Raw genomic sequence first — 27,640 nt, forward strand, 5'->3', positions numbered from 1 at the left:
AGCCCTTCTGGTAGATGTGTAGTGAAATTTCATTGTGGTTTTAGTTTGTGTTTTCTTACCAGGTAATGATTTTCAGTATTTTTCACTTGTGTCTCTGCCATCTGCCTGTTTATGACTTTGGCCCATATTCTAATTGGATTTTTTTTTTCTGTTGAATTTTGGAAGTGTTTTTCCTCCTATATTCCAGATAGTAGGATTTTGTCACATATGTGGTTTGCAATTCATTTCTCCTAGTCTGTAGGTTGTCATTTTATCCTCTTAACATGAACCCCGACAGAACTGTAGTGACTATCTTTGCTAAAATCCAGTTTATCAATTATTTATTTTATGTATTGTGCTTTTGCTTTTCCTGCATCTTTCAGAGTCCTCTTATGTTTGTTTTATATTTGATGTCCAGGCTTTTTAGTTGACATAGTGGGAGGAATAGGGAGAAGGATGTCTACTCCATGTTCCCATTTTAACGTTTTATTATTATATTATTACAACAAAGTGAAAAACAGTTTTCAAACTATTTCAAAAGAATTTATTTAGGCAATGTTTTATGGATTTTAGGTAACCCTCACTTATTTTCATGTGACAAAGTCTTTAGATTCTTCTGCAACTGTTTAATATTCATCATTTTATGTGTGTTCTGTACATTTCCATGTGTTAGGTTATTTCCTAAATTGGCATTTTGATATTAGAGATGGTATAATCAATTTAGGAAACATGGTAAAACAGATCTTTGTATTCCTCTAACAGGAGATCTTTCTCTGGCATGATAGAAAGATCAGAAGGTAAGAAGGTCTTTGTTTGGAGATAATTCTGCTGCTTACTCTGGTCTTCTGAATGTTGCATTAATAATTTGAGCATCTGGTTCCTCATCTATTAAATGAAATAATAATGTTTAGTCTAGAGAGAAGGGACATCTCTACCCATTTTACTAATAGATGCTTCTGTTACTCCATCCTGTTTGCCTTCTTCTAACAGAGAAAAGATAAAATGTAATTTGATTATTTACATCTCAAGACAGTGTTTTGGTGGCAATTACTGATGGTTGAAGTTATTCTGTCTTAAAAAGCCCAAACTCATGTTCCTTTCTCATTCTCTATTTTAAGAGTAGTCAGACCCAGGCAGAGTCTAGAAGCTTGGGGATGACCAAGTATGTGAACCATGCTTATGATAGATTCTCTGTAGCTGGGTGGATCAGTGGACTTTATGCCCTTCCTGGAGTTTGTTCATCTCTCTTCTGTCTGTCTTTCTCTGTCTCTTCTTCCTCAGTGTAAGGAGTAAGGCTCCCTGCTTACTGCAGGAGAGAAGGATGTTTAGAAGAATGTTCTACTTACACAGTGATTGCTCGCTGTAACAGGAAGACCTAAGTCAATATTGCTGTTGTTCAGAGGTATTTGTTGTTTCCTGGAGCGTCTGTGTAAATTCTGATACCATCAGAAGCTGGGTTATTTCCTATTTAATTCTAATAAATCACCAATTTTCTCTCTGCTTCATGCAGATATCTAGGGCAGAGATTAGAAAATGAACAAAATTAGATTTGGTTGCAATTTAGAAATTTTATCATCCATGGAAAGTCATGTCTTAATTATCTCATTTATGAAGTTTTGTTTCTGATTATGGCTAGTGAAGGGTGAAGCATTTAGGTGGTTTTATTTCATTCTAGTATTGCTTCTGTATTTTGGCAGTCTGAATTCCTTTTTCTATATAAGGCAATTGAATTTAATTTTTACCTGTTAAAATGATACGAAGGTAGTTCCAAAAACTTTCTTTTAATTGCCATCTTGTGTATATTAAAATATTTCCACGTGACAAGGCAATGTCAGTTACTTAATTCTGCAAATTCCCGATGTTTCAAGTAAAATCTCATGCTATACTCATATAAGATTGAAAAATATTTTAAAATGGCAAAGACCTGCATATTTTTTCTAATAACTTCTATTTTTATTAGCCATTCTATAGCTAGTAAACACCTCCATACTTCATACTCTGTGACTAATCACGTGGGTAGCACGTAAAGTAACCCAAGGGTTAAGAGTAACCCACTCAGGATATTATTACTGACATTGTGCCACCAATTTTGAATGCAAACATTAAAAACACAGGTTTGGGCTGTCAACAGTTATGCATTTTTGATTGATTACTGCATTACAATTCTATTGTATAAGAAATATCTCCAGACAGGCAATTGCCTTGTGAGATGGATCTACACTCACAGGTGAATATAACTTTTTAAAAGGTGGCACAGCTGTAATTCTTTACATGCCACAACTGTCATTCAAACAATTTCTTCAAGGATTATTGGCTACTCCATAGTCTGTGGCTTATATCCTGAAAACTATATCGATGTCCAATTACAACTCCCTCCCATGTTAAAATACATTAGCTGCATCCTTGAAAATTGCACATTGATTACCTAATTTTCCTTCTCCCCCTCAAGCGTTCTGTCCTCTTGCTTCGTCTGTAGGGCTATTTTCCTTGCTCAGAAGCATGGGCTTCATTTTGTGCATGTCCTAAAGCCAACGGATGGACTGACAATCTGCTGCAGTGTCTTAAGTGTTAGCTCTCATTTGCCCAGGACCTGCACAGACCTGCTTCAACCAGTTCAATAATATTCTCATCGTATACAGCTCAGTTCTGACAAGGGATCAGCACTGAGGCCTCACCTAGTTCTTGGTGACTCCTCTCAGCCATTTTCTGGGTTCTCCACTCTTTTTACCACCTCCTCTCAATTTTTTTCTTCCCTACATCCCTTCTCTAATGATGTCCTCTCCCCAGGTGTTTAGAAAATCCACACTGTAAGACTATCTTACCTTTGCTCAAGTTCTGTATTGCCAGAGAAAATCAACCCAATGTCCCTCTGACATATAATTCTTAGCAGGATAAAAATCCAAATCGTTTTCATTCAGATTGCCTACCTCTTACAAGCTTTGTAAGGAGTCTCTGTTCCTTTTAACCTCACATCATCAGAGTTTTGCTAACTTTCACATTCTGTGCAGTCATCTCTGTTTAATGTTTCAAAACACTGACAATTTTTTTACCAACTTTGTTTTCATATTATCTTTAACCCCATCAAACTCCAAACTTACCTAGGCCCTTGAAGCCCAAACCAGAATTCTATTTTTTTTCCAAATGAGGATTATTTCGGCCTTAGAGATGTGATATTATAATAGGTTCAGTTTTATTGTGGTTAAAAAAAAGTCCAAAATTTCAACCCTTATAGCAAGAGCTTATTTCTGGCTGAAACTATAAATCCAGATAGTAGGTTGGCTGTGGTTCTCCTTTATCTTCTTCATGATAGGGTCATCATTACCTATATCTTTTCTTATTCATAAACTTTTCTAAAATCCTCCATATACAAAGTTCACTCTTTCTTCTTTCTTTCTCTCTTCTTTTCTTTCTTTCTTTCTTTCTTTCTTTCTTTCTTTCTTTCTTTCTTTCTTTCTTTCTTTCTTTCTTCTTTCTTCTTTCTTTCTTTCTTTCTTTCTTTCTTTCTTTCTTTCTTTCTTTCTTTCTTTCTTCTTTTCTTTCTTCTTTCTTTCTTTTCTTTTCTTTCTCCCAAACAGCATAGCCACTTCTATTTCATCTGTGGTTTCTCTCCACCTGGTATTTCCTGCCCATTTCTAAGGACTTCACTCCTTCCAATATTGTAGCAATTGTTTCATGTGCAATCTTCCTTGATAAATAAGATCATGCCTTTAAACACATTTAAGGTAACATGTTTAAAATCATGTGTGTGTGTGTGTGACTGTAATCTATAGACTCTCAGAGGAGAGAAATTAAGACAGAAACAATTTCTAGATTCTTCGAAATTAGGAAGGATTTGTAAACAAATGACCTCAGTGTGGGCTTTTTGAAGCATTCATAGGAAAGGCTCTGATTTCCTAGAGAAAATAATTTAATACAAGTAAGTTTCAGTTATGTATATTGACCATAGTCAATGAGGCTGAGGAAAGTAAAAAGAAGAAAAGTGCAGGTGCTTTGAAATAATATAGATTTTGCTGTAGAACATATTTATAAATTGCTAACTATATTTTTTGGAGTGTTATAAGAGTTTCTATGTCTTTAATACTTTGGTTTCTATATTGGATATTTGGATATTGACAATTTTATTTCCTCAAAGAGAATGTTGCTCTGTTTTATTCCTCAGATCAGAAATAGTTAGGTGAACCCTTATGTTTACCCACCAGGAAGTCAGTCCTCCCCTCACTTCCATGATTGGATTAAAACATTCTAAATATAGCTGTACTTTTCTATTTATAAATGTAATTACTTTATCATATTTATCCTATCTACTAAACTATAAAAGCTATAAGTCTGAAAGACCTATCGGTAAGTGACTATTAGTCAAAAGCTGAGCATACAGTAGCTTCCTAATAAAGGTTTTGATTCAGTGAAACCATTCAAAATTTCTTTGAAAGTATTACTCTGTAGATACTAATCTTTCAAGGTGCAAATAGTATAGTGAAATGATTCAGGCTTACTTAACCTCTAGTTGAAATCATGTTTCCAATAGTCTGAGAATTAAAATAAATGATTTTCCATTTAAGCTTTGTTAATTGTGTCCTAAATGTGAGATTAATTTTGACCCAATACACATTAATGAAAGGCCTAGGAGATATATTTAGATGTATCTGTGCTATAAAAGCTTTGCATTTTAAATTGCAAACAATAGCAAATCTTACTTAAACAATAGAATGTAATCTACTGACTCATGAAAACAAGAAGCACAGGATAAGGTTGACTCCAGTAAGATTTGTACACGCAGGTCCAAACAATGTGCAATGGGATGGGAATGTAATGTCTATTTCTTTCTTTCTTTCTTTCTTTCTTTCTTTCTTTCTTTCTTTCTTTCTTTCTCTTTCTTCCCATCGTCTATCATTTATCTCTGTCATCAATCTATTCTCTCCTCTCTCTTTGCCCCTCCTTCCATGCTTTCTATTTTCCTCTCTCCCCTCTCTCTCTTCCATCTTTAGACTTCCCTGTCCTAAAGACTGGCTTTATTCCCAGAGAGGGGCCTTCATAGTGATGAAAAAAATGTCCAATGGCAATTCCCACGGTACCTTCTTCCCACTTAGCAATGCAGGATCAATAAAGCATGTTTTTCTAAATAGCAAGTGCAAAATCTGCAAAATTCTTTTCAATTCATGATGTTGTATCACATACCAACTACTGATTCAATCTCTGAAGTGACTGGGCTCAGATGTGGGACCATTGGGAGTAAGAACGGCCCCATCTAAACAATGATTCAGTATGGGAGACAAGTGGTTTCCAAAGTGGTTGCTAAGGAAGCAAATTTATGTTGCTGCCATAGATACAGTAAGGCTGATGAGAGGTGGGTTCATTTCTGTCCTGAGTGGTTTCATTCCGGATTTTAAAGTGTGACCTAATGACTTGCCTTTCATACACTTGGTGGGAAAAATGCCTATGTAATGACTCCTTTTGCTTCTGTCACTCTTTTGGAATAATTTTATGTTAAAATATCTTTGTTTCTCTCTCTGTGGCAGAACTAAGATTCAGCTATACTTTTTACTTAAAATTCTCTGAATCCAAATGTCAGGATTTGGAGAGTAGTTTTCTATTAGGCATATGATTGATTTGTTGTGTTTACCCCTGCTTTTCTGTGTACATTTCCCTGAAGTGCTTGTGTATTTGCACACCCTTTTCTTACCTAGAATCAACATCCACTTAAACCACCGACTGGCTCTAATATCCAAGTGCCATATTATTCTATCTCTTCTAAAAATAGAGCATAACTTGGAACAAATTTAATATATTAATTATTGTACTTCATTAATCATTGACTTATTTTTGTTAATTTATAGATGTATCAAAAACTCAAAATAATATGAAAACAAGTGTGGTGAGAGATATAAAGAAATACTTAGGGGCACCTGGGTGGCTCAGTGGCTGAGTGTCTGCCTTTGGCTCAGAGCATGATCCTGGGGTCCTGGGATCGAGTCCCACATCGGGCTCCCTGCATGGAACCTGCTTCTCCTTCTGCCTGTGTCTCTGCCTCTCTCTCTCTCTGTATCTCTCATGAATAAATAAATTAAAAAAGAAAAAAAGAAAAAAAGAAATACCTAGTCATCTCTGTCTCTGAGGTACATGTAATTTAACTGAGGGGATCATCAAATAGCATTTTCAACATTTTCAACAAACAATGTTTCCCATCCAACTGGTCATGGGATCAAGGAGATATAGACCATAAAATTTACAGGAACATAGATCATCATGAAAGAGTGTTTTCTGGGGTGTCTACATGAAGTAGAATCTTAATGGAATATTGTTTAGAAGTTAGTGGGAAGCAGGAGGAAAATTTCTACAATTTTGTCTGCATTTTAGAAGATAGTGAGAAGCAATAGAAAAATGTTCATAATTTTGCCTATTTCTCAACAAAGTGGAAAATTTCTTGCCACAGACAAATTTAACTTGATGATAATGAGAAATAGTCTGGTTGACTTTCTGTTTTACTTAGCTGATCTGATCATGTTGTTTTTGCAAATCACTAAGCAGATCGAATGACCCAGATTGAGGAGCAAAAATACAGGAGTTAAATTTTAGGTGAATACAGAGTTAAACAAACATAATATTTTAAAACGTATTCAACTCTATGATCAATAGTCAGTTTTGGTTATAACTGATAGGAAGGATGGTGATAATAGCTAATAGCTAATCATGGCTAATAATAAATGTTTATGACAGGTATTATTTTCAGCCATTTGTTTGTACAACTTCATTGAATTATTTCATCATTTAGAAACTGCTATCATCTGTAAAGATATAAAAATTGAAAATAATGTTTTCATGAGATTATTGATTCTAATACGCTATTGCATCCTGGAATTTTTCTCTTTTATTGTACAATTTTACTAATTAAAATGCTTTACATATCTATTGTATAAAACAAGTGCATATTTTAGTTATTGCACAGAAGCTGTTCAATCTTTAAAATCCACCCCCCCCAAAAAAAAGAACAAAAATAGATTGTTCTTTAAACCTTGATTTTTAAAGATCATCTTTCATTTCCTAACTGACTTTGGGCAAATAGTGAATTGCTAATTTTCTGCTTTTATCTTCATTTTGTTTCATGTTATTTAATTATTTCGCATAAGTAGGAGTATCACATTTCAAAGAGAATTTCTTGTAGTTATTTCTATAGTCAAGTGGGATTTTGCAAACTAATGCATCACCTAAACCTTACAGGAACATTAGAAATTGCTTGTTTTTATCACCTTTTTAAAGATCTTGCCATAAAATTTATCATGTAAAATACAGTTGTTTCAGTGATCAATTTACTATTAGAAATACTCTGTATATTCTATAAAAATGCATTAACTTACACTTATTAATGTTTTTAATTTCATAATTTTTGAATTAAATAACTTGGCTTTATAATGAATTTCATGTAAAATAAAGAAATCAATAAAAATCATGTCAAATTATTTATTATACAAGGGATTTTTGTTCTGTATGGGGGAACTTAGTATTTTAATTGGTCTGTTAATTAATCATACTTTTCTCTTTGAAAACAGCTAAAGAAATTATATAGTACGTGTGCTCATAAGACAAATGTAATTTGTAAAGATGCATGTAAATGACTCATTTTCTTAAAAGTAAGATAAGTGATTGTAATTACCCTACTTGTTTCATCACTTACTAGGTATGACTTTGTCTCTAATATTTATCACTTATGAAATGGGATTAATAAACACACTTATTATATTTTTTTCATAAGATTAAATAAGATTATGTATCAGCACCCTGAGAAAAATGCATGGTGCATGCACATACTCAATATATTTAGATGTTATTTTTACAATTGTTGGTAGTTCATATAACAATTACATTGTGTATTTTCACATACTTGTTTGGTAGGGATTGTGAATAACTGTAAAAGGTCTAGTATTGGGCAGCCAGGGTGGCTCAGTGGTTTAGTGCTCCCTTCAGCCCAGGGCCTGATCCTGGAATCCTGGGATCGAGTCCCACATCGGGCTCTCTGCATGGAGCCTGCTTCTCCCTCTGCCTGTGTCTCCGCCTCTCTCTCTCTCTCTCTCTCTCTCTCTCTTACTCTCTGTGTCTCTCATGAATAAATAAATAAACTATTTAAAAATTTAAAAAAAGGTCTAGTATTTTCAGGTAATGAAAACAAGTCAAAAATTCTTTTTATAAGTGTTTGATCTATAAAATACCAATCAAATCATTGGTATTTTTTCCAGAATCTCATTGAATGTATGAGATTCCATCTGAATCTTGACTTCCAGGATTTTCTTTGGAAATTTACTATGGAGATATTGCATAGGCCTTATACCATTTAGGATGTTAAAACCAGTGAGATCATAGCTAAAAACCAAAATAATGTCTTTATTATCCACTTAAATGATTGGTTTTATATGTATTTGTTACATAATTTCTAATTTTTTTTCTTACAAATGCTTTTTAAAGATGTTTCTAACACAACACCTCATAAATTTTATGCAGCTTCATCCAATAAGGCCAAGAAATAAAATTTTTAACTACATTACCTCTGGACACAGTGTTACAGAATAGTCCTTGAAGAAGGCAAATTCAAGGACCGTTACTATCAATGAAGATAATAGGTGAAGAGGGGAAACCCTATCATCAATGTCACAACGCAGTTATTCTCAACACCCTGGAGTATTCCCAGGGCCGTCTGTACCATGGACAGAACTGGAGAAGTAGATTCATGTGATCCTTAGTGTTCCTTGGAACAAGGATAAATAAATAAATAAGCTGCATTTAGCTTCCCATCTTTCCAGCAACACCAAATCCTCTCTGCTCCCCTTTGCTTGACTAAACTTGAGACAGTTTTCTTCCTGACTCCAGGCCCTGACCTCCCTTTTCTGGGAGCAATTACTTTAGAGAACTTGTCAATTCTTCCTCTGTGCTGTTGCAATGAAAATCTTTTAAAAAATCTTTTTCCACGGGTGCCTGTGTAGCTCAGTCCATTAAGCATCTGGCTGTTGGTTTTGGCTCAGGTCCTGGGATCTCAGGGTCCTGGGATCTCAGGTCCTGGGATCAAGACTCTTATCGGGCTCCCTGCTCAGCTGGAAGTCTGCTTCTCCTTCTCTGTCTCCTTCTGCCCCTACCCCTGCTCATGCATGCTCTCTACAATAAATAAATAAACCTTAAAAAAAAAAGTCTTTTGCCAGGCTTAAGACACAGGGAATATCTTTTTCAATCATCAGGGAGCTGTCCTTTGAAATGTTAGAAGGAAGATGGCACCCTCGTCTTATTCTGTGTGGTAAGGTGGGTGCCCAAGTTTGACGAACCCTAATGTCCAACCTGTGAAACTATCTTCCGTGATGGAGTATGAGAAAGTTTACATTTCCTTCGAGTAGAAAACACAGATGGCCTAAGATGCCCCCACCCTAGCTCTTAAAAATTACCCAGCTCCTGCCCCCCATGCCCTCGCTCCAGCCAGAGAATTTGAGCCAGACTGAATTCCCATTTCCCTTATTGCAATGATCTTGAGTAAAGTCTTCCTTGACTCTTTCAATTTGCTTGGTGCAATTTTAGCTTTGACAACATCCTCTGCCTCATTTTTTTCTTTCTTCCTGTCTCTGTTGCCATCAACACAGGTCATCTATGACACGTCCCAACAGAATCTGCCTATCTTTCCTTATTTGTGTTTTCACATAGTCTTTTTAGAAATGAGAAAATAACAATTTTTCTTTAGAAGCATGCTAATTTTAAAAATATATAGACTTTCTTTGAAACTTACCACTATGTAGGTCATTAGGGTTTTTGTGTGGGTTAACCCCATGTGTGCACTGTTGTTATGATGCGAACTCAATATTTACATAACCAGAAATTTTTATTTATTTTAAATTTTTGAGTCAGATCATAGGTACAATGATAGTACCAAGACCTTTTGAACTTTTTTAAGCTAAATTCATCAATTGTTAGTGTTATGTCCTATTGTTTTGCTATTGTCCTATTGTTGTCCTATTTGCTCTTTTTATTTATATTCTTTCTATGAGTTAGTCATTTGTCTTTCAACTCTTTATGATACTTTTTCTCCAGTAATTGCTTTTAATGTAAAATCTATCAATTTTTGTTTTGGTTTATATCATATTTAGAATGTCTTTTCCACTTTGACCTTTCAATAGAAGAATTTATCTTTTTCTGTTAGTACTTGTGTCATGTTTCACATTTATGTTATTGATGAATTTCAAGTTCATTTGTGTGTACTGGGTGAGGAACAAATCTTATATCTTTTCCCAAATGCCTATCAGGTTTACCCAGGATCATGGGCAAATCATGGGTTCATATTTACCACAGTATTTTGAGATATCACTTTCATCATATATTTTCTGTGTCTATTAGCATAATTTTTAATCTACTCCATTGGCTTGGTATCTGTACACCTGTGCCAAGCTCTTTTTAAAAAGGACTTTGAAGCATATTTTAATATCTGCTGGGTTAAACAGTTTTCAAGCTCTTCCTTTTCAGTGCTTTCCTTGATATCCTTATGTATTTATTTTTCCATATGAATTTTAGTATCAACTTGTGTTGCTCAATCAAATCATTGGTATTTTTTCCAGAATCTCATTGAATGTATAAATCACCTTCTGAGGTCTGACTTCTTATTGATCTTTAGACATATTTTTCATTTTTGAAGGGTAGAATTTTATACTTGTTTAAAAATAGAGTGAAATAAGAGTTTGGACTATAGGATCAGAATGACAAACAGAAACTAAGGTGTTTTCCATTTGTAAATTAGATATCTAAGAACACATAATAGTCATTAATTATGAAATGGTTAGTAATTATGGTTCATTCACTGGCTTTTATTAACACTGAATGAGAGTAAATAACTTCTGCCATATAACCTGATTATGAGGGAAAATTCTAACTATGTAAACTTCTATTAATTTCAGTACATCCTTACCTTGGTGAAGGAAGCTTGGGTTGTGTATTTGTATTTGTTCTCATATATATACATGCATTCCTACCCATGCCTGTGCACACCTGTGTGTCTACTTGGTACAAGTACTACACTAAACACTATGTGTGGACAATAAATGATGCATAAAAGTAGAAAAGGAAACTCCTTCCAGGAAGTCTCCTTTCTAAAAGGTGAGGTCTATATTGATCAAATAAGTGTAAAATTGTGACTTTCTTGAGGAAGTGACCTTTGAGCTAAAATGTGCTAGAAGAGTAGGAGATAAAATGGGGACCAAAAGCAAGGGAGAGAGTTCTGGTCGGTGTGAAGGCAGATGGAAGTCAGGAGATAAAGGAGGCTAGAAGGCCTAGAGAGCATGGCCTAAAGTGTGTGATAAACAGCCAGACTAGTCATATCTGCAGGTGCCATGTTGCAGTCTTTCTTGAAGAAAAGGAAGCCGTCATACAGAATGAGTCCAGGAGAAGAGAGCCAGCTATAACCACGCATTTAAATATTGAAACAATCATTCTGGCTCATTTGTAAAAAAACAAGGAAAAAGTTGTATGAGGAGAGATGAGGAGAGAGTAGTTTGGCCATTACTGCCATTGCCCAGGGAGAGGTGGCAGTTTGCTTTAGAGTCATGGTGAAGGAAATGCTGTGAATGACACTTGAGGATCTTTTTTATTCATTTATTTATTTTTCATGAAATGGACACAGCTTTGGTGAATTAGAAATGGTGAGGGACACTCTATGCTTGGTCTTATGGAATGAAAGGTGTGTGGCACCCATGACTGCTAGAGAGGATGGAAGGATAATTGGCTTTGGCTGGAGGGTGTGAACATCGCAGTTAGGAGCACTCCAGAGGGAGCAACTTCAAGCAGGAGGTTAGATATGTGAGTTTGGAACTCAAAGGGCATGCCTATGGTGTTTCTAAAGTAGATTTAGGTCATATGCATGAATTTATAGGTCTGTTTATTTTAAATGCTAATGGACTTTGCAGGAGAGCCAGTCTATCCACATGTACTTGGTCATAAATGATCTCCCTCTCGGGAGGTTTGTGTTTCCTGGTCACCTGCACAAATAGAAACGATGCACATGGAGATTCATAGAAGAATGTTTTTCGTTAGACTTATCCCATGGCATAAAGATTAGAGAAGTATAAAGCAGAATCAGAAGCATAAATATCTATTTAGGAATAAAAGCAAAAACCACTTTTAAAAAAAATAATATTTATTTATTTTAGAGAGAGAGCATATGGGGAGGGGCTGACAGAGAAGGAGAGAGAGTCTTAAACAGACTCTTGACTCAGTGTGGAGCCCAACACAGGGCTCGATCCCACAACCCTGAGATCATGACCCAAGAGTAATGTGCTTAACTGGCTGTGCCACCATGGCTCCCCCCAAACCACTTTGTTTTGCAAAACAACAGGCAACTGGCTGGTCTAGAGGGTCTCGGTTCCCCTTCAGGCTTGGGAAGAGCTGATGCTAAACCTTTGATGAGTTAGTTAACCTATGCCACCAATGGGCTATTGAATAGGGTTTGTGAGATAAAAATTAGAAGAGATAATGTCTGAGAACTCTTTGCATTTTAATATTGTAGAAATACATCATTTCTGATATTCTTCAAATGTGTCCCCCATGCACACACACTTTGCATCTTAATTCTCAACTTAAATTATAGCATACCCTGGCATAGCAACTGATAGAAGAATCTTTCTTGTAAGATTTTCTGCTATTCATTTGCATAAAACAGAAATTATTAAGATTGCTTTAGAGCACCAGTTTTTCCCCTCATGGGTCCATGAAGAAGTGTAATGTTCTCAAAGGTAAAATTTCCCAAGAGGATAGTGCCTCATTACCATTCTTCAAAAGCTGTTAGGATCTCCTGAACCATAAAATGTGATTTAAGAAAAAAAGATAAGGCACTATGTTTTTTTTGTAGGTGATATTTTTTAAGTCAAATAAAATTATTACTTTTATATTGGGTTAGCTAAGATAAATTAATAAAACATTTAATAATATAAAATTTTATTTATTGAATTTCTATAAGATTAGGAGCAAAAGTGATACACCTTTGATACCGAGATATTGTAAAGCCACATGTCACATAGACGTATTTAGGGAAAATTTGTGTTCTGTAAGAAATTTTCTCAATACTTTTTCCCTAAATATTACAGAGATTATTTTTGAATTAAGTATCATCAAATCTCATCCATGTTTTGTTATTGTCTCCAAATAAATTTACATCTGCTTTAATGTAACAGAAATTTTATAAAGGAAATAAAACGCCTTAGTATTTAGTTTCTATACCGTGTTTGGTATGTACCATACGTTTTACAGAACTATCATTATTTCTATTCATCCCTAGTTGAATAAACCTAAAATCCCTAGATTGTTACCTGGTTACTTTGCATACCACTATGCCTTGAATGTAGTAGGTGCACAGTGAATACTTAAAGATCCATGTAAAGGATATTGGGGCCAGGCATATTTTCCTGCCCTTTTATGACACAGTACCAGCCTGGGTGAAACCCAGCTGCCTGCTCTGGGAAATGCTAGAAGATAAGATGTGAAGGAAACAACATGGCTTGCTCTTAAGGCCCCTTCAAGAAGTTCGCCTTCCTGTGCCCACCAATCCAAGGCTAACTCTGTCTCATTCCAAACTCTGTCCAAATTCTGTCCCACCCCCAAAATGCTTTAAAATCATCCAAGGTAAGGCCTAAACCCCTGTGGATACCTGAAATCTCCTGTTCTGAGATCCTACAAAGACTTCAGCAGAGTAGTGTTCCTCTTTACTATGGTGTATCTAATAGCATTTTCTTGATTGACACATTTCTCTGGTGATTTTTCGGGAAATCAATGGTCAATTATTATGGATGTCATGCTGAGATCAGAGACAGACTCTTTCGTCAGACTCTACTCCATTTCCTGAGGCAGGTGGAACTGCCCCATGGCCTCCCTCTAACCACCTGGTAAGATGTGCCCTGCATTTTCTCTGACCTCAAATCTCCTTTCTTCAGGCCTTTGAAGGAAAATTTCTTTAATTATCTGAAGTGGTGTGAAAACTCTCATCCTTGTGGAGAACTTTGCTTGGTAACCCTCCACTTTACAGAAATCTGTCCAATTTTTACTTGGTTGTTGTTCCTTCTTATAGATCACTGTCTTTGGCACTTCCTTCTCTGAGCCTCTAAGAGAAAGTTTAGCAGGAAGAGTAGATCCCTGTTGCCAACACATCCAAAGAGCTGGTGACTTCAGGTCCCATTTAATTGGCCTCTTTTGAGGACAAACTTAGCTTGAGTCACCTTTTCAATATAGATAATAGCTTTCTCCAGTCTGAGGTGTAACTGGGGGTAGCTTCATTTAGTTTTATCTGCCATCTTGACACTAGGATGTGTCATGTCTCCAGCTGACAGGGCTGGTCTTTGGTTGTGTCCTGGAGATATATCCTTTGCACAAATGTGGTTGTTACTAGTGGTTGCCATGTCCATGAGTGTTCACTGTTCGGCTCCATAATCCAAATCACCTGCTTCTTCATATTTTAACCTATGTGCGTGGGACCCCCACAGGGACAGTGCTACCCAGGACAATGAGAAATTGCACTGGCCACTTGGGAGAATCTTGACATAAACAGCACAGTTCATTTTAGAAGCACATAAAAGAGACATCACACACTCAAAATAAGAGATCTCTCCCTTCAATTCTTACCCCTCTTTCCTTCCTTTTTCATTATTATTATTGTTATTAATTGTTATTATTATTATTATTTTATCTCAGGGAACAGTATAGAGATTGTGATTTAGGGAATGCCTTTGGCCTGTGTAACTTAGAGCTTTAATTTGAGAGCCTTGAAAATTTTTTGATATGTGGACACATTCATATTTAAAGGATTTATACACATCTGCCATAATAGGAAAATATTTGGCCAGATAAAAGTGACTTGATTTTGGCACAGAAACTACTTTATGTTTTATTGTCTCAATTTATCCCCATGTAAAAATAATGTCAGTCTAATATAGAAGATCTTGGTTTAATTTCTCATGAGTTAAGCTTTTACAATTCAGATTTTATTTCTATGGGTCTGTTAAATTATCATTATTTTCACAAATTGTTCAGAATTACAAGAATTAAAAATGTGCTTCACTGAATCAAACTGTAAAACTAAGTATCTCTTAAAGGAGTTGATCTTATAAATGTTTCTAATCCTTCCTGTATAAAGGACAAATGCATTAGATTAAATTATAATTTCTAGATGTCTATTCAATGTCAAGATTGTAAAATAGCATTATATTAAAGTAATTAATAAAACACAAAGTTTAGATACCTAGACAAACTCTAACAAAGAAAAATATATATAAACACTGATGACTGAGCAATTTTTAAGACTTTGCTGCTTATTTTTAGACATAGAATGGTTACAGGTTAACATGATGTGACATGTCTTTAAATGATAACACTATCCCCCCACACACACACACACATCCAGATGTTCATTGGTAGCCTTAAATTTGTTAAGGTAATATAAAATGTATGCTCATAGAAAGACAATTAGTTAGACAATTCCCGTTTCCTATCTTCTAGTTTTCTTTTGTGCTGTTTACTTTGGTTAAAATTGATAAAAACATAGATAGATGGTTAAAACAATATTAGATATGATGTTTAAAGAATTATGAATACAAGATAAAATGGTCAGCTTCTTAAGGAAAATGTTACAGTTTATGAAAGTAGTAAATTCAATGTGACTCTTTTATATTTATTCAATATGCTAAGAAAGTATTTTTGGCTAAAGTTCAAAGTTAAATTATCATCTATCTGATTTATATTATCTTTGTGTATGTCTAAACACTGATGTAGAAACTGTATCAACATCAAATTAAAAAACTGAGTGCCTGCCTCAAGAAATATTTACTTGTTCCTGGAAGAGAAGATGGTAGATCGGTGAAAACAACTCTCAAGTAAACTAAAATTGTGAAACGAAGATTCCACTAAGATCCCTGGTTTCATGTAGTGAACTCTGTGCCTGGATTTCATGTACTAACCTTTGTCTGATTCCACACAATCGCCCACCCTGCAAGCTCCACCTCAAGACCACCCAGCCAGCCTCCCAACCACACAAATACTCTATTGAAATTTTCTCACATTGAGAAACTGCTAAGATCATTCAGGTGGCCCTCTCCCATGTTATGGTAGTAATTTTTTTTTTTATGAATTCAAAAGGCAGTAGTATTGATAATAAAGCAAATACAACTTAAACATACTTACAAATGGATAACTGTATGGGAGATAGCTAGGATTCTCCAAAAGACGATAGTATTTTGAAATTAGAGCTTCACCAAATTTTAACCTCAATAACATCTTTTGAGATATATCTAATAAAACATACATCAAAATAGTTTAGAGAACTTCCTCTCATTGAGACAACACTTCAATGATATGGAAAAAAAAAATAAAGGGTAGAGTTCCCCTGGAAGATATACTTTTAAAACTATAATGTCATTCCTTTATTTCTGACAGAAAGATTAGCTGTGAACGTAATTTTTTTTTTTTTTTTTTTTTTTTTTTTTTTTTTTTTACTTTTTCTTCTTAAAAGGATCGAACCAAAAGGGAGGTCATTCAGCAGCGCATCTGCCATATGCTGGGGGTGTGACAGAATGAGAACAGTTATAGCCCAAATTAAAATGTCTCATGGTAGTCTCTCCCAAGTGATTCTGAAATGGAAAAATATAAAAGCCAAGGTCAGAAAAATGTCACCATTAGAACAAGCTGTCAAGCAGCCTCCGAGGAAACGCATCCAGATGACTTCTACATACATAAAGTACGTTTCTTAAGTAGGAGGATATAAGTTAAATGTGCCTTCATTAAGCCTATCAGGATTGGAGAAACACATCTTTTTCCATCTCCTCTGGGAAGAAAAAAAATTTCTTTTTTTCCTCCCACTCCTCCAAACTTCTGGGATGTGGATCAAGAAATTGCCTGCGGCATTATGATTTCCAGCGGGTTCATAATTTGGCAGAGGGTGTTAGTAGAAAGGGGTCACTGGTCTGGTGTCAACTTGTGAGATCTTCCCAGTGGTAACCACGAGACCAGTCCATCCAAGAAGTTCTTACCCAGAGAGGTTCCCCTCACTGGCAGACCTGTCGACCACCTGTTGGCTCATAGGTCTGTTTCCTACTTCTACCCACATTTTCCTGTGAAGAAGCGCGTTAACATGAACCATCGATTTGCAAAATTTGCAAGACTTGTGGTCACAAAGTTTTGATATTTGTCTTAAAGACCCATCTTCAATAATCTTAGAGTTGATTGTTTAAACATTTTCAAGAAAATGAAGACAGAAATACAGGGTTTTTAAAAGATTTTATTTATCTATTCATGAAAGACACACAGAGAGAGGCAGAGACATAGGCAGAGAGAGAACCCTGTGGGAAGCTCAATGCAGGACTCGATCCCAGGATCCTGGGATCATGCCCTGAGTTGAAGGAAAACACTCAACCACTGAGCCACCCAGGCATCCCCAGAAATACAGCTTTTAAAGTAGCTGAGGGAGTGGGTGATAAATCATTTACTGATAGGGATGCACAGATGGTGCATACTATACACTTCCACAGGGATGCACAGTCGGTGCAACACTGTGCTTCCTGCCCTGTCTGCTCAGACAGGAACTGAAAAAGAGCTAAAGCACTGTAGATAAGAACAGGAACAGACCCAAACAGATCTTGGAACATATGACTCCACGGTACACGTCCACTGAACTCGATCCCTACAGACCTTTAAAACCCCATGTCTGGGCTACTTGGGTTTAGTGCCTCCATAAAAGTGCCTTAATTAAGCTGCCGAGGAAGCCTGTGCCTTTGTCTTTTTTCAAAGGTTATTATACGAAACAGCCACATGAAGAAAATTTCCCTATCTTCAGCAAAATTACAGATTAAAACATCACCCCATTATACTAATGTCTCTTTTAAGATTTTGCACAATAAATTCTGTAACGTTTAATGCCATATGTATCTACTTAACTTGTATACACACATGCGCAGTCTGGTTTTCATGTTTCTGTTTTTTAATGACAACCACGTAAGACCATATTTTAGTTTTATCCTATCTTCTTAGAAAAGCCAAGTTAAACTGAATTTTTTTTTCTCTTTGGCTCCCCATACTATTTTCCCTAATCCTATTTGATTGTTTGTACTTTTATTTGCTCAACTTTATGTGTGGACCATAACCAAATGTACATCTTTGGGAAGTTTCCCAGTAATCAATAAATTTTCGGAGCTCGTTTTGAATCTGTAACAGTGACATGTACACATTACAGATTGACTTGTGGTTGAAGAAGCTGAGCATTGAAGGCATTAATTGACTTACCCTCAGTCAAAAAGGCAGTGAATAGTACAGGGAGGGTTTTCATGTCTCTGAGCAGATCTGTCATTCTCTGTCTTATGTCACACTTACCCTTAAAGAGGGAAGCAAATTAAGCACCCTGCTTTCAACTATCTCCCTGCTGTCTGTCACTCTTGGTGCTTAAACTTGTTTGCTCTACCCAGTTGGGTTTTGAAGGCTTTCTCTAGCTTACCTGCATATTCCACAAAGTGAAGACCACTTTAGACCACGTCTGTAGGCTAACAACATGCGCTATAAGCTCCAGCTTCCAGACAGGCACCAGGGAGGAAAGGCGTATTGGAAGCTGTAAGAAGATCAAAAGGTACATCTACTCCAAAGAGAGGTTTTCTCATGTTTGTCACTCAGTGGTCTGCAAACCACACACATACACACACATTCGGGAAATAATTTTTGATGTCTGTGTTATTGATATCATCTTGATTTCTTTTTAAAACACTTTTTGTAAGAATAAAATAGCTTTCAGGAGCATTGCTCTAGAAGCATCAACTGCAAATGAAAATGAAACTCACTGTTGCAGACTATTGCTAATGATGTTGAAGGGTCCGCAGTCACTGCAGGTGATCGGTATCACTGATGGTGAGCCTCGATATGCAGTTATTAGAGAGATTTATAGAGACTTTCCTCTGGTGTAATCTATTCTACACAAAACAGGAGGGATTTTAAAATACACTGTCCCAAAGGGGAAAAGTAAAGAAAAACTAGGAAGAGACACCTGCCTTTTTGGTCTCAGACATTCAAGGAATTTTTGGGGTTACTTGCAACATTAGAAAAGAAAACAGTGTATTTCAGGGTTCATGATCAAAGATCCCGGAGCTAACTCTCTGGGAAGTGGAAGTCAACTGGCATGTATTGTATTATCACCAAACAAAAGTGAAGTGTCCATCATGATGGCAGTCACCAAAGCAATGGTAGCATTTAAAAATGTGCAAAATTAAAAAAAATTTTAAAAAATGTGCAAAATTTAGGAAGGTAAAAGAAATAAGGACAGTGAAGATAAGGAAGATGTAATATTACAAGCACCAAATGAAGTGATGTTCAGGCCATCCCCAAAGAAATGAAAACATGTCAGCAGATTTGAATTTCAATGAGTTAAGGGCTATCTGCGACTACAAGGAAAGAGTATTTTCTGCCTAATGCACAGAGTACGCCACTCAATTTGGAATTGTGCACGGAGGAGAGATGATGCTGTGAAATTCAAATGAATCGACTTTGGGGAGAAATAAACAAGACTATTGAAAGGATCCCAAATTCAATTCATATATTTTTAATTTAGAACAGAAAATCTAGGTATAGACATATGAAAAATTATACTTACCCAGAGGAAACTACACATTTAGAAGAATCTATCATACCTTGTGCTCTCATATTACTGAAACAGAGTATTTGGAGAAATAGGTGAATTAAAAATGGAAGCTACATCGTATTTCAAGTAAGAAAATAGAATTGGAAAATTTAAGTTTTCAGTAGGAATTTGCATATGAACACATGTATTAGTTTTCTATTGTTGGATAACAAACATCCACAAATTTAGTTGGTTAAAACAACAGTCAGTGATTATCTCAGTTTATGGTTTGTCAAGGTCCACTTCTCAGGATCTCCCAAGATCACTCGCTCCCCCTCTCTGACACCCCCAGCCCTTTCTCCTGCTCCGCGTTCCCACTTAGCACTTTCCAACATTCATATACCAAGTTAATATACTTCCTCCCTAGTTAACTATACATTCCAAGAAACAGGGATTTTGGTCTGTTTTGCTCACTGCTATATCTCCAACACCTAGTACATCTAATAGGTACTCAATAAATATTTGTGAAAAGAAGGAAAGAATCAATCAGTCAATTAATTGTTGGATTAGATGGGATCATGAGGAAGAGTTGAAAATGTATATTGTTGTTCTTTATGTAGTACTGAGTCATAGTCATAGTCATGACTTCCCACTGTTTCATTCTCTCTTGGTCTTTGCTTTATTGTATAAAACACAAGGAATTTGTTAGGAGGGAATTCTGTTCTTCCTCCCTACATGCTCAGGCCACCACTGCTAATCCCGTGTCTATCTGATTTACTGTCAGTTTGCAAGCTCCCTGGGAGCTTCCTAGGTGGAACCTGAAATTGGCCTCCATATTTGGAGGGCAGAGAGAGACAGGAGGAAGAGGCAGGCCATCCCAGGTTGGTAGCTGGCAGGTCTAATGAGCAAGGGAACCTATGTATGAGACATGTCTCTGGTGGCTGCAAGAGGAGGAGATCTCTGCCCCACCCACCACATCTTGAATGTCTATGAGGCCTTTGCTGGATTTAGTTGTCTACACTGTCCATAGGGTCTCAATACCACATCACTGTCTCAAGGTTGTATTTCTAAGGCAGGTTCTGGGAAGTGGAACCTATATACCAAGGACAGCAAAGGGGATGAGGAGCCTGCAAATGCCCAGGTGAAGCTCACAGGTCAGTGATCACATGCTCTTGATGTCCCTCCTCAACACCTACCCTCCCCTGACACACCACGGGGTTGTTACTTATCTGACTAGTCAGCATTTAGATCATCAAACAGTTGATATTTACTACTCAGAGGGCCCCAAATCTTCACACAGTAGTAGTCCTGCCCGCTGATCTTTCCCTGTGCCTTGCTTGACAACTGTACAGAAACACCATCAACATGTAGACATAGGGATGCCTGGGTGGCTCAGCGGTTGAGTGTCTGCCTTTGGCTCAGGGTGTGATCCTGGGGTCTTGGGATCGAGTCCCACATTGGGCTCCCTGTGGAAAGCCTGCTTCTCCCCCTGCCTATGTCTTTGCCTCTGTGTGTGTGTGTGTGTTTCTCATGAATAAATAGGTAGATAAATCTTAAAAATAGATGATAGATGATAGATAGATAGATAGATAGATAGATGATGATAGATAGATAGATAGATAGATAGATAGATAGATAGATAGATACAGGGGAAGACAGAAGCCCTACTAAGAGTTCCAACCTAAGCCACAAGTTCAGACCAATTTTTCCAGAGTATGATCCTTAGTAGTCCCTGTCCTTGCCTTGGGAGCTGGAAGGTGGTGTTTGTCAGAGTAGGAGGAGGGCACTCAGTACCCCTGGCCATTACACCACATGATACACTGGGTAAATCATATCCCAATCACTAACAGGGATCTTTCCAAAACATTTATGTTATGAACCATTGGCAGAGTCATGTGGTTTGCTGTGTCCAGTCATCTGCAGATTGAACCCAGCTTCTTCTGAGGAGCTTTCGTTTCACAGTGGACAGTCTGGTTGACCCATGGCCATTCAGGCAGGGAATTGTTTCTCCCCTGGCCAGCAGCGCCCTGTGTAGTGGGCTTGGCAAAGGAAAGCACAGGCGACCCACTAGCTGCCTCAGTTTACCCTTGGAGTGGTATGCTCCCTGTTGCTCAGCTGCACCGTCTTGCCCACGTGGGGGACAGCCGTTGCACACAGTGAGACTTTCACTTATGTAAATAAAAAGTGTTTGGGTAAAAAAAAAATTACATACTTGTATATCACTTAAAAAAAACCCATCTGTCAACTGTGGTGAAGAGATTTGTTTCTCCTTTTAAAATGCGAAAGGCTAAAAAAGTATTTATAAATCTGGGACCTTAATAAATCAGGGGGCTTCTTCTCACAGGGTATAGAAAATACAATATTTGCTTTAAAAATATCAAGAGAATCAAGATAAATAGCAGGGTGAACAGATACCAAAACTGAAGTTTGTTCTGGGTTTTCCTGCAAGCAATGAATAATATTACAACAGCATGTAACAGGGCCCTGTGGTAGCCCCCAGGCGGAAAATGGTTTGATGACAGCATTTCCGAGCTCAAGCAATGACCCTCTCTTACCTCACTTTGCTCTCTACTTAGTAGTCTGGTCTGTGTATAGGAGGATGTGTCATATGGAGTTTGGGGTGGAGAAGTAGATAATGGAGACTCAAAGGTTTGGGACAAAAGTAAATGCCACAGTGTGTAAAAAGTCTCCTCAATATGTAAGCTTTTGGGGAAATGTAATAATATGCCTTTATATATTATCAGTGAGATATCAAATAAACCAACAATACAGCACTCTCTTCTAAAATAAACTTCACATAGATGAAGTTTCTCCATTGTAGATTATTCTCAATCTCCTCAGTTTACACAATGGGCCAAAAGGTGACAACAGTTGCCGAGGGGAGTTCAGAGGGAGCCAGGGGTTTGGTGGGTATGCCAGGGTGCTTGGGTACCTGGGGGTCTTCTAGCAGCTATGCTGTGGATTCTCCAACCTGCGCTGGAGACAGACCTCAGACCACTTTTGTTCTGTACCTAAGTTTTATTAAAGTGCCCAGGTGCACGCGGGGTGACATGTGAGAGATGCTTAAACCTTTCAAATAAGCTGTTGGAAGCCTCCCAGAATGCTCCTTCCCTGCACCTTTGCCCTTCTCACAAGCTGCCACCATCCTCAGACTCAGGACCATGAGGCAACCACCTGCTGCTTCCCTGTTGCCATGTCTCACAGAAACTCAAGCTTACAGGAGCATCCCTGAAACACTGTCAGGCAAGGACATGACTCTATCAGTGTGAGGAAATGAGCCAAGAAACAGACACAGTTTCTCTATTTGGACTATTTTCTGTGCTCAGATCCAATCAAACAGACTTGCAGAAAATAAGAAAGACTACTGAATTTGGAATTTTCATATACATTTGATATACCTAGTAATAAAGGAGAAAATAAATATGGTTGTAAAATGCCCCCCCAAATTTGAAATTTAGACTTTAGATACTTCTTGTTGAACTGGTGACAAAAAATAATTTGGATGCTGCATGTTAAAATAACTCATTCATCAAGGCGCTATTTTGTCAAATTCTAAGCGTTTTCATAAAGGCCTAGTTGCTGATTCTTTACCCTTTGTTTTCAATTGTGTTATATTCAGAACTGTATTCTTTCAGGAAATTATGCCCTCGTGCTTCTAATAATTGTGAGTTTACTTGTTGAAGGAAGAAAAATGCAAAAACATTCATTTTCTTCTCAAAGGATGATTGTGGATTTAATCACAAGAAGCAGATATTCTCTTTGAAATCTTTGAAGATGCAAACCCAAATCAACCTCATTTGCGACATTTTGATTAATTAGATGCTTTTTTTTTCCTGTGGAAGGAGAAAGCTTAGGATGGAGTATTATAGAATAGAGTGCAGGTGCATGTGCGAGCCTCAGTTCTACAACATCAGAATCAATCACCTTAAGGGCTTAAGAAAAGGTGACAAAAACAATTTGGATGCTGAATGTTAAAATAACTCATTCACCAAGGCACCTGTCCTCCACACCAAAAGCCCTGAAAAAGATGATATAGACGATTCAAGCAAGCCTCTAGGTTTGTGAATCACTTGCATAAAGTGGTGATAACCCAATTCAGTCATCTGCCAGTTTATAGGTAGCCAAAAATAAAATGATCACAAACAAGTAGAAAATGAAATGAATCAGGTTTGCACACTGACCTACTCAAATATATCCAGGAGTTCACAGATAAGAATATTTTAATGATACACCGAACCGTGAAAACACAGAAAACCATAATGGCATTTTATTAGGCACCTACTGTTGAGGAGAACAAAGATCAGAGAAATGTAGGTTAAACTAAATTTACTAAATTTACAACTTGCAGCCTATTGGTAAATACATGAGATGTGCAGTGTGACATTGCTCAAAGAACACGCAGCTGCCATAATGTTGATGCTTTGCCTAGAGACTAAACACAAACTTAGTTTGACTGCAGCCAGACATGCAGGATCCTGTAGGACTTCCTTAACATATGGAAATCCCATCAGAGACTTCCTTTATCTCTACTCTACATCCCACTTGAAAGTAGATTGCTCCTCACAATCCCAGTGCAGCTTTTTTTGCCCATGGCCCCTGTCCTTGTGCTTTAAAAAAAAAAAAAAAAAAAAAAATTTGGCCCAAACCATCTTGACCATTTGCTCAGTGCCCCCACATCACCTACTACAAGTAACTTTGCCATAGTTGTGTATTTTTAAATACACACACATTTTTTTACCTTTTCAGTGAACTAGTTCAGAGTAAGATGATACATTCTTCAAAGCCAATGCAAAAAGACGTAACTTAATTCTGAAAAATCCATATTATGCTAATTATAACAAAAATGATTGAAAAGAAGCCATAAGGCTCTTCTAGGCTTTATGTAAAATAAGAAAGAAGGAAATGAAGTAGCCTTACTTTGTATCATATGTTTGTTTATTATGGGTAGTACAGACACAGCAGAGACCAAAGTAGAAATGATCCCTTTGTCCAAAAGCTTGCATTCTATAAAAAAAAATAATAAACGAAAAAGATATTCTACAGTGTTATATCTCATGCGGAAATAGCAGAAGGGCTGTGCTTAGCCAGTGACTGAGTGAATACTGGAGGGTGGGTGGTCAGAGGAGACTCTTAGAAGTTGGCATTGTAGTCAAATCTACAGGGCAATTCAGGGTAAAGATTTTTTATATACTTCCTTTCTTTTAGAATTTACATATACAAATAAGTTATGTGTGCTTTAGAGTGGAAAAAGAATCAAAACAGAAAACTTCTGACAATTGCCTACAGACATTTCCCCAAGGAAATCTAACAAATACAGCTGGTTTTCAAGTTAAAACAATTCAGTGGCTTAAAGTATTGTGGCCATTGTTTTTACTGGGTGCAGAGATTTAAAAGTATTTGAAGAAAAGTTATATATATAGCCACATCATTATGCAGGTGTATGAGAAATATCCATGTACCTATGGATATGCGTGTGTGTGTGTGTGTGTGTGTATCCTCAAAATATATTGATAATTTCTCAAGGTGACTACATTGTATTTTTTCACATATATAGTCTATTTTTTAAATAAATATCTACTTTTATGTTGAAATAATGGTATGCAATTTAGAATTTTATTAAGAATGTGGAGATCTTCCTTTTGTTTTCACAAATTCACCTTCAAATAATACTAATTTAAGACTTGAAGCAAAAAAAAAAAAACTTTAAACAAAAGTAAAGCTTCTTCAAATATGATATCAAAGAAAATTATCATACAAACATGTGGCTTTCATATCTTTATGTCCCTTGATTGATTTGCTCTAATATATTGTTGTGTGAGAATGATGCACAATTAAGACTGAAATTTGGCATTGGTCCCTGTAAAATGAAAAATCCGTCATCTTAAATATCTATACCGTGAGTGTAGGTAGGTGTGCACTTTCAAACTGACAGGTACTTGTTGGGGGGGGGGCAGGGAGGAAGGGGCCAACTGGTAATTTACTCTGTAGGGATCACTTATCTCTGTGAGTCACAGAGGGCGTATGGTCCAGGGTGTGGGAAGGAACCTTCCATACCAAAGGATGGTAATGATAGCTCATTGTGTGGGCTCAGCATTATAGTGCCTAAGCCACATGGTACTTTGGTAAAAGGTTAAAAACGTATGAAGTAAGAAGAAGGTAGCAGGCTTCTATTAACTAAAATGCTTCCTGTTAAAATAAGTACTGGACGTTCCCAATGGATATTTTAAGTGACTCTAAGTAACTATTATGCACAACGGTGTTTCATTAAACCAGTTCTACTTGACGTAAAATTTGAAGAGATTGAGCTGTTTCAGTAGCGTTTCATGCCCTTAGCTTTATTTCTCTTGATCTTAGCATACAGGAAAAGATCTTTCAGAAATGGTCTCATCTGGTGGGAGAGTTGGAAACATACCTTTGTTTATATCCCATACTCATAAACATTTCCACAATACTTTTCATGAAAACTGAGTATCACAGTATTTCCTTGATTTGCTAACATGGATATGCTTATTGATTAACCCACTTTAAGTGACAATCTTTTTTATTCTTTTAAACTCCATGTAATGATAATCCAAAATTCAAGTGCACATGATTATCAAAGAGGGAAAAAGTCATGCTTCTTTAAGATTCATACGAAAATTCAGGCAGATCCTATGGGCACTGGTTTGGAGGGACTGACCTTCTTTTGTGGTACAAACGTGAAATTTAGAGTCTTAAAAAATAGGGTTTTGAGTTCTTGTTTCTTAATGTATCTAGTACATGGTAGGTATAAAAAACATGAAAAAAAGTTGCTAGTGAGGTTTATCATGGCTTTATATAGAAGCTGAGATAATTGGAAGGAAGAACGCTGTTTTGAAGAAAAAGAGAAAAAGGTTGCTTCTAAGGGAAGCAAATTCATTAGAGAGTTGGGTAATTTATCTAAAAAAATGCCCTTTTAAGACTTTTCACTTGAGAATTTGAGAAGATGAAGCTCTTCTTGGGTATGGTTTAGTTTTTTTCTTTTTAACGTTACATTTACTGCTCTACAATATATGGCTGTATGTGCACTCCTGGATTTTAAGGTATCATCCTACAAGGTGAAGGTGAGAGACTGAAATCAAAGATCTGCTGGAGAAAGAGAGACCTCATCCAGTTGTGGCAGCAGGATGTTCCGAAGACAATCTAGGAAAGAGAGTCTCACATAGCAGAGATAACCAAGCAACTATCGTAAATCTGATCTATAGCATTCACCTTACTTCACAAAGTCTTTTCTTTTTTAGAGTACTTTTAGGTTTATGGCAAAATTAAGAGGAAAATACATTCCTATATACCCTTGGCCTCCCTCCACGTGCACAGCCTTCCCTATCAACAATACCCCCTCCCCCAGTGGTATGCTGGTTACAGTTGATGATCCTACACATCATTATCACTCAGAGCTCATAGTTTATGTTGTTTCACCCTTGGTGTTTATATTCTAGGTGCTTGGGCAGACATATGACAGGTATCCACCATTATAGTCTCATACAGTCCTGAGATTTCACTGTCCTAAAATTTCCTTATCCTCTACCCATTCATCCTCCTTCCCTCCAGTCCTTGGAAACCACTGGTCTTTTTACTGTCTCCATAGTTTTACCTTTTCCAAAATGTCACGTAGTTGGAATCATACAGTATACAGCCTTTCCAGATTGGCTTCTTTCACTTGGCAATATGTAATGAAGGTATCTCCATGTCTTTTCATGTCTGCATGTACATGTTCAGACTTGCTTCTTTCACTTAGTAATATGCATTTAACCTCCCTCCATGTCTTTTCCTGGTTGGATAGCTCATTTCTTTCTCACACTGAATAATATTCCTTTCTCTGGATGGACTACAGTTTATCCATTCACCTACCAAAGGACATCTTGGTTGCTTCCAAGTTTGACAATTATGAATAAAGCTGCTATAAACATTCATGCACAGTTTTTTTTTTTTTTTTGTAGGATCATGTTTCCGACTCCTTTACATTAAATTCCAAGGAACATAATTTTAGGATCATATGGTAAGAGTATGTTTAGTTTTGCAAGGAACTGCCAAACTGTCTTCCAACGTAGCTTC

This window comes from Nyctereutes procyonoides, unplaced genomic scaffold, assembly GCF_905146905.1.
Source record: "Nyctereutes procyonoides isolate TBG_1078 unplaced genomic scaffold, NYPRO_anot_genome, whole genome shotgun sequence".
Taxonomy (NCBI): Eukaryota; Metazoa; Chordata; class Mammalia; order Carnivora; family Canidae; genus Nyctereutes; species Nyctereutes procyonoides.